Raw genomic sequence first — 15,916 nt, forward strand, 5'->3', positions numbered from 1 at the left:
ATGAATACCCTTTACTAGCTCAACTATTGCTTTAAGGGATATTTTGTAGGTTTATGTATTCATTTCAGTTAGCATCTACCTCTCTGGAAAAGGAAAGGAGGGTTGACTTAGGGATGAGTATAGACATTGAAAGAAAACTATCAAACCGTGTGATCTGAATTTTTAAAATTGCAAAACGTTGGTGTCCACACCCTCCCCCTTTATGTGTAAAGGACAATGAGTGTTGTGTAAATAGTAATCTATAAGAAGCATGAATTTTCATCTTTATTAATGATCTTGACATAAGCAAGAGAATGCTTAACATGTTAAGTAGAGCCAAGTTTGCTACCAAAAAGCATTGTCTTTGGAAAATTTTTTGTGTAATGACCTGGGGCATAAGTTGTGATGAAAAGGCAAATTGGTTTCAGTTCCAGTCATACTTAATGATCAGCAAGCTCTAAGGTATTTTCTTTAAAAATATAATTAAATTTAATGTTGTACATGGCTTACAGAGCGGGTCCCTGGAAGGTTAAACTACGTGCAGGTACAGCCCATGGGATCTTCTAGATCGACACTGTTTAATAGAACTTTCTGTGATGCTGGAAAAACTCTATAACCTGTGCTGTCCACTACAGTAGCCACTGGCCACATTGGCTGTTAGGCAGTTAAAATGGGGTTTGTATGAGGGAGGAACTGGATTTTAAATTTTATTTAATTTTAAGTAATTTAAATAGCCCAATGTGGCTAGTGGCTACCATACTGAACAGCACAGTCTGAATGGTTTGCATGGGGATCCAGCATCAAGGTATTAATGGAGTAACAGTGAGGCTGAGAGGGGAGTTTGTGGGCTAGTAACATGCAGTTGGCAAAAAGAAAAAAATTTCTTTCTGGCCTTAAAAAGTGTGTGATCTCAAGTATGACAGTAAAAATGTATTGACTGCCCTTCGGGGTTACTTACTGATATGTTAAATACTTTGGGCCAAGGAATGATCAGAGAAGCTAAAAGAGTGCTTTATTAAGCCCCTTTTCTGGGATCATTAGCTGCATGTGAAGCTATTGTCCAAAAATAGTAGTTAGAAAGTAGCTGTAAAATGTTTGTCTTGCAAGCTATGCATGATCTGTTCCGTGAAAATTGTGTTTAGGGTCTTGTGGCCAAAAAGTAAATGTTACAGAAAAAAAAAAAGCCGAATGAAATCCCCATTCACTTCCAGTATCGCACCCGAACGTCACTGCTGCATTAGTAAGGTGCGGAACACAAGAGCAAGCATGTTTTGCGTGGTGCAGAGTGTTTTTGTGTGCCCTTGAAGTCTGCCAGCTTGTCATTCTATTTGGTGTGGGCATATGTGGGCGTCATTTTTCAGATGCCAGACTGAAATGGAGGTACTATTTTTAGAGCCAGATTTGACATTGTTTTAGTCTCTCTCTCTTTTTTTTTAATTTTAGTAATAACTAAAAGATTTGAAGCTTTGCACAAAAGCACTTTTTTTAACAGTGAAAAACATTGTCCATGAAATTTAAAGATTTGAAGGTTACTAAAGCTATTAGAATTACTTTTTAAGTGAATAAAAGGAAGCAGAAAATTCACCGTCAGACATGTTTGTGTAGAGATCAGACTCTTACCGATAGTCTGGCATTTATTCCAGTGTAGATTTTGATTTGTAGAGTTTCCCATCCCTTGATCTGAAAACCTATCCTGTGTCAAAATTGGTTAGTCTGGTTTTTCTTTGTTTTCCAAATGGAATGTAAACCAAATGCATTTACTTCAATTTAGCAGGATTGGGATTGTTTTTTTTTTTTCCCCCTAGGACTCATCAATGGGCAAGACTGTTGTTTTTAGCTTCAAAAATTATTTTAAAAGTTTTTCCAAAATGGTAGTTTTTCTTTAGATGTCAAAGGAAGTTAGTGGTCCAAAGGTAATTGTTAAAAGAGGAGTGATATGCAAAAGACTTCAATTTGTATCTTCCCTTAGAAAAATGATGCTACCAACCAGTCAGCATTTTGTTTCCACTTGAGAAGTATCTATCAGTAGATCTGTCATCCTTGACCTAGATGGAGAAGCTGTTCCTTGACATTGCCATCATTCTCAGTAAATTGTCAACCACAAGGTAGTCCTTACCAAAACAGAAACTCTAGGGAAGAATGGGATAGCCAAGATGATTCTGCAACTGTTTTGAAGGTAGTGGTCTGTTTCAAAAGCAATTATGATCAGTTGCTGGATTTTGTTCAACATGAAACACTTCTAAAAAAAAAGTGGAAATTCAAGCCATTGATTCTTCTGACAAAATTGACTTACTACACACATACACACACACACACACACACACTACGATTAGCTACACACATACACGATTTAGCTATAATTGGAATTAAAAATAAAGTAAAAAAATGTCAGTCATGTTTCAGTTTGTAGTTATACAATGTTGAATTTAGATGTTAATTTCTTAACAGTTGCTATGGGCTGCATATATTATGTCAAACCAGCTACCTTTGGGAGTGTCTGTATAAACACTTGAGAGTTTTCAAATATATGAAGAAGTGGGTTCTACTGTATACACTTTATTGGAAAGCCATTGACCATTGAGGAATATATGCAGGTGGGGCATTTAATTTCTTCCAAATATCTTTATTTTTTTGGCTCTGCTCAATGGTCAGGGATAGTGCACCATTATTCCTGAACTCCTGCAGTGTGGTTCCCGTTTTTCTGCACACGTTTCCTTGCTTAGTCGAGCCAATGATTTTTTTATTTTCAGGATTCACTGCCTGGGGTATCCCACTGTGTATATCTCACTTATGATGTAGTGGTGCTTAAAACACTCATCTCGTTAGCTGGATTTTATTATTCTGATCTAAGGGTTTTGATACTAATATTACGATATTTTTAGGGACAGTGAGTAATATTTGGGGCACAGTGCTGAGGGGCCTCTTGAAGTCTGAAACAGCATGCATTTTCTTTGTTTTTGTAGGGGTGTCCCCTGTAACTGTCTTTGTTCTTCTAGAACAAAATTCAGCACTACAGGATGAAGGGCTAGTAGCCCATGTGAAGTCTTCTGTCATCTCCCTGGGTGTTAGTTATTGGGTTATTCTAACAAGAGTTTTCCAAAGGGATGGTCAGTTTTTAATTCAACATTTGCTTTTTGAGAATCCAGAAGTAGATGGTTGAATAGGATGGTGGTGGAGGAATATAGGCTGTAGAACGAAGGAAATAGGTACAGCAGAGGCCTTTTAAAAAGGAACAAATTGATCTCTTGGTTACCTCTATTTAAATAGTGGGAGAACAGCAAGTGGACATCTTACACTGAGAGACAACCCAGCCATTAAGTAGACCTGTGGGAGAGGTAGATACAGCCCTGGGTCTGTAGCCACAGACAGGCAGACGTGCCCAGAGAGTAAGGAACTACGTAATAAAGGAAGGAAAATCTGTAACGGGATTATAGCTGCAGATGGGATTATAGCAGCATAGGAGCTGGCAGAAACCAGCTGGAACAAGAAGCACAGGACAGCTGGAGTAACTTAGTCAAGCAAACCCTGTCATTCCGGTGTGGACTACCAATTGCAAGTCAGGGCGCTTAAGCTGAAGACCTGGGGAATGTGCTAGGCTGACGAGAAGGTCCAAGGGGGCCCCGTTTTTCCCACCATCCTATGCTATGCTCTTGGCTTGGGTCGTCGGCACACTGGACAATTTCAGAGCTTGCTCTAGCGTTGGTTGCCGAGTTGGTACAAACTCCAGCGTCCTCTTAACTGTGGGATGCGATGCCTTTTCGGTGTGTGGATCTATCCTGACTTGAGTGTGTTAATACTGCTGGGAAAATATCCTGGTTGTTGTCATTTATTATTATTATTTGTTTTTATTCCACCCCCTTGTTCGTGTTTGCCTCACTTGACAGTTACAGGTGTGGAAGCTGGTTTCAGCTTAGGGCGGTTACAAACTCCCAACCTAAGCCTTGTAGCTGCTGCCCAGGTTCCTTCCATGCGGACAGCTCCACTGGTGGGTTCCTTGCCCTCTTGACAACAAATACTCCAGTCAAATGGCTAGATGAATGCTGCTCAGAGGCTGTTAACTCGAGTCCTTGACATGTTTCATTTACAATTATGTGGATTATTTATTTTAGGAGCTTTTTTTTTTTTTAAGGGCCAAATAGCCCTACAGATAAATGAGCTGCTGGGCTGTGTAGAAAATATTGTCCAAATGTTGCCAAATATTGACTTCGTAAAGGGGATATCAAGCTGCTGTTTATAAATCTGAATGTCTTAAAAGCATCCTTGCTTGCTCTCTCTGTTATAGATGGTGTCTTAGCCAGTCCTGAGTTTTTTCCAATGAACCCAATTTTAATATATGGTATTTTTGTATGCCAAACTGGTGTCTTGTCCTTTGTATATGTGGTAATGTTGATTTTATGACTACTGTTAAAACACATTTGCTATGATTAAAATTCATAAAATGATTTCAAATAGACTCATGCATTGGGTTTTTTTCTCTCCTACCCCATAAAGAGAAAAAAAAATTGGCTAGGATTTTCATCATCAGTTATTCTAAGAGTTTTATAGATTTGGGTAACAAAGCAAGTTACCCAATAAGGTGTTCCTGAGCCAAGGATTTTAAGTGGAGGTGACTTTCAAGTGGCTCCTCTGAGAGGTGGGAGAACGCATCTTTAATGAGTAAGCCAAGCTTGTTTTTGCAGCTTGGGTTTGCATGGCTTCTGGTGCCCCTCCCTTTTTCCTCCATTGTTTAGAAATGACATGGCAGGCCTCAGGCTGCAGGTGGGCCACCACTCTGTACTGTGTAGAGAACCACATCATGCAGCCTCTCTGCAGTCTGAGGCAGACTGGCCTGGCCTCTTGGCTCTGGGTCCTGAAAGCTATCGTTCAATAAATATTTTCATCAACAGGAAGAAGGCATCTCCGAGAGCCTTTTTTGCTAAAAAGCATCTTGGCCTTCGATAACTGGATCACATCAATGACTTTCAATTCAGTTTAGCAGGTGGCCTAATCCTAATTAAGGGTTGTCAGTGATGTGACATGCAAGGGTGCTGGCGTAGGCATGCTCTGGCGCTCTCTGGGAAATGAAAAAATAATCTCCATAGTTTTAAAAATGAGATGTTACTGTGATTCGATACCCACTTCTTGAACCACAAAAGCAAGAAGTATTGTATTAGGGAGTCTAGATTTTTGAAAGTGTGAAATTTATTTAGCAGATTCATTTATTTTTCTTCTTTCCTGTTTTTCTATTTTTTCCTGGCTTAAAGATGGTTCTGCATATCTAGCATATTTAAACACTTCTTGTGTGAATTTCCCTGGTCGCAAGTAGCGTAGGGCAGAGGTGGGCGGGTGGGTAGGAATTCCCGTTTTGTTACAGCTGCTTGCTCGTGTGTGCTCTTCTCTACCCTAGAGAAGGGCTTTCCTGGAAGAAGGCAGAACGGCCTTCTCCGGGGCTTAGCTCCTCCCAGATCCCCCGTGCAGGAGTGATGGTGTCTATAGCCTTATCCAGAGACCCATCTGTAGACCTGAGTGGGGCAGGGGGAAGGAGCAGGGACCACGGGGGAGCCCTACATTTGCATCTGGCCTGGAGATGCCCACATTGGCAACCTCCTCAGATGACACTGTTGGTGGCACAGGTTTTCTGCCTCTAGGGCTGGAAGGAGAGGTTGAGGCCGTGTCAGCTCCAGTTCTGGCCCTGCCTGCAGAGGAGGAGTGTGTGTGAGGAGTAGCTGCAGGTCTGGCAGAGGGACACAGCGTGTGTCCCCAGGACGGGCATTCACTGCATGCCACCCTCACCCTAGGTCCTTCCACACACACTCAAGCCCTCCAGTACTAGGCCAAATTTCCTGAAGCAAAAGCCTGTCTATCTGCCAATGCATTATTTTTCTTAATGCTTTTGTTTCCAGTGATAATTCTTGGAAGAGAAACCCACTTTCCGTGTACACAATGTAGCACTAGGCTGGGTGAGTGGCAGAGGCGGGAAGAGGAAGCAATTCTAGAGTGAAGACCGAGCCTCTGCTTTTCTTTTTATAGGTTTGAAAACTTCCGCACAATTTTGTTTGACCCAGAAAATGATACAGCTACGGTTGGATTCAGCCTCTCTCACTGTCCAAACCTACCGCTCCCTGTGTCCCCGTCTCTCTTCACACTGTTGTGCTTGGTGCATGATTATTTGTTTTTGTTATTATTCTTTGCAAGAGTAAGGGAATGTGTGGATGTGTGTGTGTGGACACATGCATGTGGATGTGTATAGGTGTGTGCATGTATACACACATACACACCCATGAACATTTCATGGACTCTTGGCAGAGATTTTTCTTTTAAGGTTAGGAGACTGAAGATCTTTAAGAAAAGATCAGAGTAATGGTAAAACATTCTGATTTAGCTCTAAAGAAAGCTATTTCTATGGAAGTATGAGGAAAATTAGGCAGAAGGACGCTCCTTTCAGTCCTTTGTCCCTTCCCTTGGAGTCCCCACTGGCTGCCAGGTTCAGGGGCTGCTGAGATGAGCGAGACAGGAGCAGCTTGTCCACGGAGGGGAGATAAATAGTGTCTTCCCTCACCCGGCCCACAGCTCATGGCTGACACCCCTGCAACCAGAGACAGATTCACAACAGAAAAGCATGGCAAATGTATTTAATATAAGCTTTACGTGACCCAGGAGCCTTCAGAAATGAAGACCCACAGACCCAGGGGCAGCTGTATTTTGACGGACAGTCATGCGGACGCAGGGCTGGAGATGGAAGGATGTGCTCTGATGGGGATGAACTGGGGGAACTTCGCACGGCCTGTTTGATCCGATTCCTCCTGGAGTCTCCGAGTGGCATTTATTCCCTCTGGGTACTGGGCAGGACATGTGTCGCTGCAGGGTCTGCAGGGGAGAAAGGAGGGAGAAAGCCAGAGTGTGACCTTCCTAGGTTCTAAGGCCTGCTTCAGGGAAGGAGCGAGGGGATTTCTGGTTTCTGTGGCCCACTTCAGGAGAGAGGAGGTGGGGAGAAGGTCAGAGAGACCTTCCTGCTTCTGCAGTTTTCTTAATTTCCTTCTGCTTAAAATACTCAGTATCCAAGGTGCCATATTTTGGGATATGATGTTCTGAGCCCCAACATTCATGTGGATCTTACAGTCTTACGGGAAAGATAGACATTGATCATCAATAATGTTTAAGTCTAGTGCAGGGGTGTGGGTGTTTGCATGTGACAGGGAAGAGAGCAGCCTTGCCTGGCGGGTTTGGGGTGGGGATATAGTAGAAGGGTTCCTGGAGGAAGTGGCTTCTCGGATAAGATCTGAAGGATGAACTGGGGTTAGTGAGGGCCATTTCTGGGAACATACTCAAGAAGGGACAAGAGAGGAAAAAGAGGAAACTTCTCCATGGGGACTTCTCCATGGCATCGTCTGTGCCAGTGTGCCAGTTACGCTGCAATTGCCAATAGTTCAGTGTGACTCCCCAGGCCCCAGAAATATCCATTGCTGTGATCTGCATGTTTGTGTCCTCCCCAAATTTATGTGCTGAAATCCTAACCCCCAAAGTGATATAATATCAGAAAGGGAAGGCATTTGGAAGGTGGTTAGGTCATGGGGGTGGAGCCCTTATGAATGGGATTAGTGACCTTATAAAATAGACCCAAGAGTCTATTCTATAAAGGCCTTGCCTCTTCCACCAAGTGAGGACACAGCTGGAAGGTATCATCTGTGAACCAGGAAATGGGCCTCACCAGACACCGCCTCTGCCTAGGCCTACACCTTGGACTTCCCAGCCTCTAGAATTGTCAGAAATAAATTTTTGTTTATAAGACACCAGTCTATAGTATTTTGTTATAGCAGCCCAAACAGACCAAGACATCGATAAAAGAGCATTCTATGAAAGCACAGCTATGGGGTCTGTCTCACAGGTATATATTTTTTCATAAGACATAATTATATGTGAAACTGGATCTACAATGGACATTTGCCTCATTGTGTTCATATAACATGTAGTTATTTTCTTCTGCCTGTGCCCTGTGCAGAAGAAAATATGTGTGGAATCTTTTGTTCCAACACTTGTGCTGTTAGTTTATGACTCAGATTTAGAATCCAATATTGCTGACAGGCTACCGATAAACCTCTGTCTAAGGTATAATCTTGAGAAAAGCATTTTCCAAGTTATGTTTTGAGATATTAGTATTAACAGGTGTTACATGAAGAAGTGTTTTGTGGTTAAATGAACTGGGGGAAATACTGGGTTAAACAGGATTTTTAAATTACAGAACTTTTCAGAACCTTTAATATGTGTTTTAGGGTTCTCTAGAGAAACAGAACCAATAAGGTGTGTGTGTGTGGGGGGGCGAGGGTGGGTGTTGAGATAGAGAGAGACAAGAGCCTGGCAAGTCCAAAGTCTGCAGGGTAGGTCCGCAGGCTGGTGACTCAGGGAAAAATGATGCCACAGCTTGAGTTCAAAGGCAGTCCTCTGGAGGAATTCCCTTTTCCTCAGGGTATGTCAGTCTTTTTACTTTTAAGGCCATCAACTGGTTGGATGAGGCCCACCCACACTCTGGAGGACAATCTATTTTACTCAAAGTCTACTGATTTAAATGTAAATCTCATCTAAAGAATGCCTTCACAACAACATTCGGACAAGTATTTGACCAAATATTGTGGTATCATTGTCTAGCCAAGTTGACACGTAAAATTAACCATCACAATATGCTAAAGGACCTTGTGACTGTCTAAAAGGGGGACATAATCTGGGTCCCTTTCTCCCAGTTCATTTGGGTAGAGAACCCATCATTTCCAGAATGTCTGTTAACCTCTGGTAGAACACAGGGGAATGCTGGCCTTGAAAAATGATTCAAGATTTTCATTTACCCCATTCATTTCTGTGTTGAAGTGATAAAAACTGGCCCAAAACAAACAAATAAAAAAACACTATACGTTAAGTGCCTATTATTTATGTTAGAAGATTAAACCATTAGCTCATGTTTGCTTTTTTATTTTAAAATAATACCATGCAAACATAAAGAAACCCAATAATTGGGCTGGGCGCGGTGGCTCACGCCTGTAATCCTAGCACTCTGGGAGGCCGAGGCGGGAGGGTCGCTTGAGGTCAGGAGTTCTAGACCAGCCTGAGCAAGAGGGAGACCCCGTCTCTACTAAAAATAGAAAGAAACTATCTGGACAGCTAAAAAATCTATATAGAAAAAAATTAGCCAGGCATGGTGGCACATGCCTGTAGTCCCAGCTACTCGGGAGGCTGAGGCAGAAGGATTGCTTGAGCCCAGGAGTTTGAGGTTGCTGTGAGCCAGGCTGACGCCATGGCACTCTAGCCCAGGCAACAGAGCGAGACTCTGTCTCCAATAAAAAAAAAAAACAAAAAAAAACCCAATAATTATATTAGACTTACCTTGATGATATGTATAGTTTAAGTAATTTGCATGCTAAAATCACGTACTACACACATCACCAATGAACAGATTTTGGGGGAAATATGTGTACATCCGCTTTAGCAGCAAGGGTACGGATGAATCATCCTTGAATGCAGTGCATACATATCAGAATCTAGTTGTGGAAAATTATAGGCTAAAAATTCATAAATATTCATTACTACATATTGTGGGGTTGAAAACAGCCCACAACAAACTAAATTGATAATGATGAGCAAAACTGACAATAATTTGCTATTAAGAAGCCAGCAGAACAGCAATTTAAAAACATGATCAATTTAAGGCAGTACTGATAATAAGTATCCTGCCCCCAAATTGTAGGAATTTCAACTCTTTTGCACATGCACTTGTGCAGTAGGAGCCTTGCAATGTTAGTAAAATTCTGAATTAGTAAAATACTGAATTGGAACCTCTCTAAGCTCTGAAAAACACTCATTTAAGTTTTAAAATGCCACATTTAGCAAAACATCTGTAGGCAGTTATTAATGAGTTGATCTCATTCAGGCATTTAAGAAAAAGCTTTGGGCTTGGTGGGCCACCTGCTAAGAAAACCTGTTGGCCCTCTGTGGGTAGAAGGCCATGCTTTGAGAACCACTGTCTAGAGGATTAGGCAAATAAATAAAGGAATTTATGAACATGGACAAGACACATAAATGAAAAATAAAGCAATTTTCCATATCATAAAACAATTTAATAGAAATATAAATTTCATGGAATGAAGTCAATGGTTATAATATTTACTTTCAAATATGCTCAATATATAGGCAAGACAAGGACTATCTGTGCTTCCATAAATTTCTATTGGTTTTTATGTACTTTAAACACAGGAGCTCCGATCGTGTATGGGTTAAGTTCCCTATTAAATTACATCCCCCCACTCTGACCATTTAGGACAAATCACACCTCCTTCCTAGCTTTATGTCAGACACCAAGAAATAGTTCAGAGTTTATCCCATACCGTTCTGCCTTATCACCTAACATCCGGCAAGGTAAAATTCATTCCTAAGTGAAATGTTTGCATCTCTTTAAGCCTCAGCCCACCTCCTCCAACCTTTCTCAAAGAAGACATTGATGGTTTTGATTTATATGGAGATAGCTATTGTTTTACAATGACTTCTGTTTATATAAAATGGAAAATGGTGTTTGGCTTAAAAAAAATAGGATAGGCTGAATATGTAAATTTTGCAGAGAAGCAGAATTAATAAATGTGGGGTCCGATGGGGCAGATTTCTTTGAGAGATTCTGAACTAGGCACCACTGACAGAGGAGAGCATGTTGCTGCAGCCTGGGGTAGCCCTGCCCATGCTTGGCACTCGCCATGGCGTCCCCCACACGCCCAGGAGAGGAATCGCTGCTCAGTAAGCATTTGCTGAATGAACCAGTGTGTGAGTCATCTTGTCTGCTGAGACAACCGAGTAACATCAGGCTTTGGAGGCACTGACAGTTTTGGAACACTCGGGTGGTTGGGACTCTCTTCTTTGCGGATCTCATCATTTTCTGCACTTAGATTCTTGCTATTGCTGTGGGGAATAGTTCACTTTCTCCTTCCTGCCCATCAAACCCATTTTAATGAGCTATTCCTGTTCACCTGTCTTCTTGCAATAAAGTCATTTCCTTTTCCTCAAAATGTTCATGCCCAAGGCTGACCAGCTTGGCAACTTCGATTGTTAATCAGAATTAACTAATGTCAGGTCTCCACCAGCCCCTCCTACTTCGACCACTGCAGATATTGAGTGTTCTCGCCATAGTTCATTACTCTGAATACATTATCACACACCATTCTGTTGTGTTTAGTTGTGGTGTGTGGTGTGGGTTTCGGAGGGAGGCGGCAGGGCTGTGGGGCAGGGAAGGCGCCTGGGGTAGAATATTATAGGGGGCGCTCAAGCCCCCCTTGCCTAACCCCCATCCTGGCTCTGGGAGGGGGAGGGAGGACATGAGTGAGTGTGAGCGTGTGTTAGTCTTCACCGTAACTGGATGGAAGGTAAGATCAAACACACATCATTGGTTTCCCCAGCAGTTGCCAAAGCAGTCTTCCATACATAGTAGGTGCTCAGTAAATACTGCACATGCCAGAGCATCAAATAATCCAAATTACAAAGCGATACCTTATCTTCCCAGTGAGAAGATCTAAAAAGGAAAAATGAGATTTAGGCCAACTTGAATATATAAACTTTTATAGACGTAGAGGTGAAATGTCTAGTTTGAATAGAATTCACCTTAATTATGCAATACATTTTAAATCTTATTTTTTTTTCTATTTGCCTCTTTAAAAAAACCCAATTCTATCAGGTGACCTCTATAAGGATCTAAAACCAGCAATTTCCTCATATCACGATGGGGATAATAATATTGATAATAACTGATTTATAGGATTGTTGTGAGGAATAAAGCAGTTAATGCAAATAAAGGACTTAGGACAGTGCCGGGTATATTGTGAGGTCTCAGCAAAGGATTGCTACAGTGTGTGTGTGTGTGTGTGTGTGTGTGTGTGTGGTTTGTTCCTAGCCCATGTGTGTAACCCAAGTAGAACTTCGTTGTTCTATTAATACTTGGGTTATACATCCTAGTCCTAGTATCTGAACCTCATAATAGAAAAGGTGATAACAAAGTGAATCCAGGCTACTTCCTCCTTTCTGAAGCGTAATATTTTGAGGGGAAGGAAACTTACCTTCTCTCTGAGCATGCACAGTATTTGTCGAGTAGCAAACTCTTACTGATTCCACTTGAAAAGACCTGCATTCAAATCTCAACGGAGGGCTCTAAACCCCTCCCACCAAATAACAATGACTGATTCTCTGTGCAAATAAGACTCTCTTTTTTGAATTGTTCATGCCTTTTGAGAGTTTTCCCCCCTTTTCTCTCTTTTCTTCAAATAAAAAGCCTGTTTCTCATTTCATTACCGTCTCGACTTTACTCTTCAAGACTGAGTGATTTTAGATACATCTAATTCAACTGGATTTATTTGAGAAGCTCAGGAACTAATTTATTTATTCCATTTATTTTTATCACACGCCCATTACCCACGGATTCTGGGCACATATAAATGATCTGCCGGAGATTGGCAAGCAAGCGCGGGTGATAGGTGGGTAGCAAACAGTCTGAAACAGCAGTCAAAAGGGCTCTTCCCTTCTAGAAATGCTTGGGTGAGCAAGCCGGTCTTGCAGTTTCCTTGGATCTTGGCATTTTAGGCTCACACCGCTTGTCTTTGTATTGATATACACAACAAGGAAAGTGTGGCTAAGCCCCAGGATAAGGGTGGAGCTCTCAGAGAGGGGTCCGTGCAGGGGACCTGGGAGGTGACCTCTGCAGAGGCCTGGGTTCTTTCCCCCGAGGGCTCTTTATGTTATGATCCAATAAGGAGAAGTCTCTAAGGCTGATGCTCTTGTGTCCACGGAAAGTCTCTGGTAATTTCAACCTGGGTTCAAGGAGAAAAAAAGAAATGATGCTAGTCCTCACTGATGCGGGGCGGGGCAGGAAGGAACAAAACAGAGGAACCAGAGTTGAAGATCCTCTGGAGATTCCCACTCTGGAGAAAAGCACTGACACCAAAACAATCAAAAGCAAACTGGAATGCTTCTTCCTGGGCTGAGCAGACCTGTGGGGACACTTGCTGTCCCTGTCACTTGCTCTTGGCCTCTAAGCTAGTCACCTAACTCTCCAGACCTCTGTTTTCTTATCTGAAAGATGAGGAACTGCCCTGTAGTAAACATTTTCAAGGGTTTTGGCAGCCTCCCTCATGAGGGTCCGGGAAACAAGTTGGCGACACAGCCCTTCTTTCTTTTTAAGGCTGTTCCCTCTACCAGGTGGGCCAGATCCCCTTTGATGCCTTCGCCAAGTCTGAGGGGATATGGTGCCTGATTTTTAAAAGGCAGCTTCAAAACTTTGAATGGTCCTCTTAGCCCAAAGTTCTCTGTAAATGGAAAATTTTATCACAGCAGGACTAATCTCTTTTCACGGCAATAAAACACAGACCCAGTCATGTTAATACATTAGTGAAATCGGCTAGGTTTAACTGAATGGAAAATGTTTTCCGACAAGCAGGTCTGGGAGCAACAAATAAGCGATGTGCTTAGCAAGAGGTGGAAGATGTGGCCTTGGCTTTTTGAAGACACTCGTGTTTGGGGCGCAGGAGAATGGGGACAGCAAACAAAATTAGTGCATGTTAACGGGCTGAACGACAGTGCCCCTCTCAGCTCCCATGGATGGCCGAGTCGCCTAAAAGCAAATTAAGCCTAAATAGGTCAGCAAGCACTTTTGGGTTTTCTTACTGATGGAGACGGATCTTCACGGCCCTGCTAGCCTTTCCATCTCATGTAGAGATGGTGCCCTGGCAGCAGAGAGGAGACAAAAGCATCCTGTCAGCACCTCATAAATCCTCCTTAGTCACTGCGCCATGTGTAGATACAAGTGGATTCGCTGCTTATTTTTAAGAAAAAAGCAAAAAAATCAAACCAAAGCCAGTTCTGCATTTCTTCCCACGTGCCAGGCCATTTGTGTCCAGATCAGTAACTCCGAGAATTCTACAATCTGCTAAGAGCTTCAGCTTTCTTTGAAATTTTTCATTTTTATGACTGAGAGTCGATTGTTGAGCAAACTTTTATGTCCCAGGCTTGCATAAATAGGGAAATGGTTTTGAGCTGATGGGACCATAGGGTGGGAGTGGAAGGTACGCAGAATGAGCAGATTTGAGTCTGACCCGGGCCTTGCGCCTTGCTGTCTGTATCGCCTCAGGAGAAATGAGCTCATCTCTCTGAATCTCAGTTTCTTCATCTGCAAAATGGGCATGATAAAACCTGCTCTACCTGCCTCACATAATAACTCTGGGAATCAAGCCAGGTAATGAAGCTTATGAAAATGCTTCAAAAAGCTTAAAAGTCTAACGCACATTAACGAAACGCTTCAGCTAACAGTGAACGCTCATTAAATACCTGTTGAATGAATGACTGTAAAGACTAATAGAAGAAGCCCTGTTTTCATTTATTTTTCTGCAATTTCCTTATGGCCACTGCCTTGATTTAGATGCTTCTCAGGAGGTTCTAATCACTTCTTCACTAATGTCCCTGACTTCTGCTCTCTCTCTACCATCTGCTTTTTACCAAAGCCAGTGAGGGCCTTCTTTCAAAACCACAGGCCTCTGAGCATGCCCTCTCCTCATTACTCGCTTTTCTGGCTCCTTCTTGTCAATAAGACCCTGGTCCCGGTAGCTGAGCACAACGCCCTGGGCTTCTCGGGAGCCCCCCCACCTACCTCTCCAGTCTATTTCTGAGCCCCAGCAGTGTTAAATGACGCTAAATGTTCCCTGGATGCATTTGTCCACGCACGCTATCTCTCCCTCCCTGTCAGCCCAGTCTAACTGGGAAACTGCCACTCAGTTTTCAAAAATCCAGTGCCCGTGTCTGGGAAGGGTTAGGGTTAGGGTTAGGGAAGCATTTCAGTTAACAGTAGATGCTCATTAAATACCTGTTGAATGAATGACCATAAAGACTAATCAGAGAAGCACTGTGTTTATTTATTATACACTGGGAAGCTTCTCAGGACCCTACGAGAAGAGGCTCAGCCGTCCCTTCCCTGTGGTGCCCCGTATTGTAAGGACATCTATTCTTGTGCTTCTTGTCTTATCACACTCAATGGCTTATGTGCCTCCAGCCCCTACGAGATTGTGATCTGCCTGTACAAGGCCAGGATCTGAACTTATATATCTTTTCCTACTTGTACCACCTTTTACAGTGTTTGCCTATCAAAAGTGTTTACACTGGCCGGGCGCGGTGGCTCACGCCTGTAATCCTAGCACTGTTGGAGGCAGAGGCAGGAAGTTTGCTTGAGGTCAGGAGTTCAAGACTAGCCTGAGCAAGAGTGAGCCCACGTCTCTACTAAAAACAGGAAAATCAGCCTGGCGCATGCCTGTAGTCCCAGCTACTTGGGAGGCTGAGGCAGGAGGATCACTTGAGCCCAGGAGTTTGAGGCTGTGGTGAGCTATGATGACGCCACTGCCTTCTAGCCAGGGTGACAGAGTGAGACCTTGTCTCAAAAAACAAAAAGGTTGCTGCTCTCAGGGGTCACTGAAAGGAATGTCAGGATTCCTGGGCCTCCACCAGATGGCCCACGTTGTTCTGCTGGGATTACTTCTTTTATCCCCTCTTCCTCCCTGTTCCTTCCTCTTCCTTTTCTGCTTTCTTTCCAGATATTTCTTTCAGCTTCCCCACTGAGCGTTGTCACTGTGGTCCTGTTGTGTAGTGTGCTCTCGGTTCCGACTTGCGTGGAGGCTGAGGCGGAGGCCGTTGTGTGTCTCGCAGGGGAACATGGTGGGCTCAGGGCGGCCCTTTCTGACCGCGGACAGTCCTTCACCAGCGATCAGTCCCTGGCCAGTCAACAGTCTGGGTTAGCGAACGAGGACTAACTTAAATAAGTTGTTTAGATTACGTAAACATACTTACATACTTAAAAAGGTAGATAGTCCTTTATCTACAACCAGTCCCTGACATGGAATGAAATTACTAACCGTTTTCTGAATAAATGGGTGCTATGCTGTTCATGTATATGCATGTT

The sequence above is a fragment of the Eulemur rufifrons genome, chromosome 5, assembly GCF_041146395.1.
Source record: "Eulemur rufifrons isolate Redbay chromosome 5, OSU_ERuf_1, whole genome shotgun sequence".
Classification (NCBI taxonomy): domain Eukaryota; kingdom Metazoa; phylum Chordata; class Mammalia; order Primates; family Lemuridae; genus Eulemur; species Eulemur rufifrons.